The following is a 3771-nucleotide window of genomic DNA, read 5'->3' as shown; positions in this document are numbered from 1 at the left end:
AGTGGTTTATCTATCAACAACGTTTCATTTTCTACCATAAATTTCATAATTTCAACATATTAATCCATGGTAAAAATTATATACTTTGATATCTTTTCAAATTGATCCCCAAAATAAATAGATTAAGTTACCCTGATCTCAAAAATATAAAAATTACAAAAAACGGGGCTTGAATACTTACTTAATTTGACCAAGAAAGCTTGTTTTCTCTTTCTAGGGTTTCGATGCAAAATATTTGGGATAGATGATGACAACTGATGATATTTTCATCTTTTATTATTTATTACCTTTATTTTTTTTATTCTTTCGATTTTGTCTTTTTCTTTAATTTTATTTTCCATGGATGAATCATCATCCTTAATGACTAAGCATTTTTAATGGTGTAATTACCATATAATGACCTCCAATTTAAAGATCTATAGTTATTTAATCCCTTTAGTTGTTATAACTCAACTTTTGCACCTTGTGCAATTTGGTCCTTTATCGATTTAAGCATGTAATAAATAAAATTTCTTTATGAAATTGTCACAAACATTATTATCATATTATAGACCATAAAATAATATTAAAATAAATTTTCTTTCAGGAATCGAATTTGTGGTCCCGAAACCACTGTTTCGATTTCTCTAAAAATGGGTTTCTCCAGTATCGATACCAATTCTCTATTTTGACTCCCTACATGTTTCAAAACATAGAGGTATCGATTTTAAAGCCTATTTATCGATACCTCTGCTAAAGACCTCAAAAATATATCATACAAAAGCAAGTAATCCATTCCAATTTAGTTCCTAAACATCATACATCAATTACTTCGGTAAATAATCATTCAATGGCCTAATTAACAATTCCATAATGCAAAATCATGTTCGAGAAAGTAACGTCAATCCATCCTCATGTTTATGAACCCAAGCATAACAATAACATGTAACCCTTATAAACCGAACCAAAAAGCATCATAAATGTCTAGAAATCAACAGGGCTATAACGAGTCTACCACATTGCCTCATTCCCTAAAATGTAAATAAATATAGGACACCTATGAAAATAATAAATAGACTTGCTTGGAACATGTAACACCCCTATCCCAAATCCATTATTGAATTAGGGTTACAGAGCATTACTATACAATCAGGAACAATTAAACTTAATATCATTCAATAACATAATTAGGTCATAAACCAATCATATACATACATACCATCCCTAAATCGAGCCATCGAGGTCCTAGAAACACTATAGAAGTAATTCGAGACCAATTCAAAATCATTTGAAAAGCTTAGGAAAGAGTCATAAAAATTTGGAAATAGAGGTCACACGACCATGTGCCTCACACAGCTGAGACACACGCTTATGTCCCAGGCCATGCAACCTTTGAACTAGCGACACACGGTCGTGTCCCAACCCGTATCCTCACTCGTAAAACTCTTTGAGTAGCACTGCACGGTTGTGTCACATGCCATGTGTCAGGCCATGTACCTCACTGATTTGTACCCTAAAGATATCATCAGATGACACATGGCCATGTCACTAGGCCGTGTGTCTCACACGGTTGAGTTACACACCCGTGTCTCAGGCTGTGTGGACCCAAATCTACCAAAAATCAAACCATTTCCAAGACCATTTATTGCATAGCTATTTAAACCATTTGTGCACACAATCAAGGGGGTTCAAACTTGCATAAGCATACCATTTTAAGCATCCTAATTTACTTAATTAATATGCCATTCAAAAGCATCACAAACAAACCAAATCATAACATGCCAACATAAGTCAACATTTCCTTATTTCAAGCATCATAATCTAACTTAATTCCTTGCCAAAACATATCTCAATTTATCCATTCTCAACCATTGCAAGCCTACCAAAATACCAAAAGAACTTATCTCAATAAATAAAAGTGGTTAAGATGACTTTAATTAACAAGCATTACAAGTCCATCATATAACATAAACTTCAAAGACACAAGTGTGATAAAACAACCATTAATACTACCATGAGCCAACAATATAATAGACCTATACATGATAATACTGTCAGATCCATACATGATAATTTATCTCATAAATGAACTTGACCATGTCTCAAGTAATCATTTTCAAGTCATTATCAACATGACAAGAAAACCTTAAAAACAAGCACATCAAAGTAACCAATATCACATAACTTGGTAAGGCATCAAAATGTACCAAACCAACCTAGCTTTCCAAAGCTTATACATGTCAAAACACTATTCAAACATACACCATAATACCATCACAAATCACCCTATACATGCCATTATAAACCTTAATTAATTTACTCAAAAACTACCAAATTGTCCACTAGATAGTATGATAGATCTCCAATGAACTTCTGACCGATTGAGCTTCGAATAATCTGTAAATTAAAGGAAAACAACTACGTAAGCAATGAATGCTTAGTAAGTCGTATAAACTTTAAACATAATATTTCATTTAAATAATGAACTTTATAAAATAAGTATAAACCTTTACCAATGCCAAAAGATTAATAAAGCCTACATAACACCATCAAACTTGCAAGTTAGCATACTTGTTCATGATACATATGAAATCAACCATGTATATATAAACATAACAAATCATCGTTACCATATGATATGTTTCATTCCATTAGCTTACTTGTCGTTTCCAAATGCTTAGTATAAGCCTAAACAACATCACCAAATCACAAGTTAGTACACTTGACGATAATGTAAATGAGTTCATCCATAGCATAAGTAGATTTCCCATATATAAGTACATCATTTAATTCATCAATCTTTTTATAACATCATGCTACATCTCAATTGTGAACTTACCCTTTCATTCCCTTTTCTTATCCGTTGAACCATCAAGAATTACATCGGATACTCGGGAAAGCTCACACAAAGTGTGCTTTTACATGTAACCGTAACCTTTTGGACACGCAAAAATTTACACACTTTTTAATACCCTTTTTAACTTAAATTCATGCGAATTTGGTTAAATTCTTGTCGAAAAATAATTAATTTTTATAAAATAATTAAAGTGCACTTAATATATGAACATGTTGAAATTTAGTTAATTTATAATTAGTTTTAATGAAATTTTTTATTTTTGATAGATTTGCACAAGGCGCGAAAAATGGCTCAGCAGACACTGCCAGAAGCACAAAACCTAGAAGCAATTTAAAGTATCGAGGTGAATTAATTTCCAGCCTAAGACAGTCCAAAATTATATGTATTAAATCATAATATAATTTAGTTAATTTGGGTTAATAGATTATTATTAATTAATTATGAAAAAATTGTCTGATTGAACCGAAACGAGTGAACCAAACCGGCCAAGTAGAAGACAGCCCAAAACTGTCCAAGTGTTGACCCAATTCAACTCATTAGCTGATTATTTAAGCTGCAAAGAAGCCCTTGAAGACTTTTTCAAATTGCAAATTAGCCCCTCCACAATTGATGGCTTTGAAGATTTGCCCCAAGCCAAATTTAGTAAAGTTGAAGCCATCAACATTGCCACATAGATGGCCAACCAAGGGGTGGCTCTTTGGCTACTATTTTTAGCAGCTATAAAAACCCTCCTTGGCTGATCATTCAAAGCATCCCTATTCATTCACATCTCTTCTCTCCTCTCTCACTTTCTCCTCTCATTTTCCCATTCCAAGTCCCTTGCTCTTGTGCCGATTTCTCCCCTTGACAAAGGGTTCTTCTTTAGCCAATTTGGAGTAGAAATTGAGTGTTGATAGAAGACTTGATCAGCAAGGACAACAAAAAAGGAAGAAAGG

This window comes from Gossypium hirsutum, chromosome A04 (genome assembly GCF_007990345.1).
Source record: "Gossypium hirsutum isolate 1008001.06 chromosome A04, Gossypium_hirsutum_v2.1, whole genome shotgun sequence".
NCBI classification, from domain to species: domain Eukaryota; kingdom Viridiplantae; phylum Streptophyta; class Magnoliopsida; order Malvales; family Malvaceae; genus Gossypium; species Gossypium hirsutum.
Note: the sequence above shows the minus strand (reverse complement) of the source record.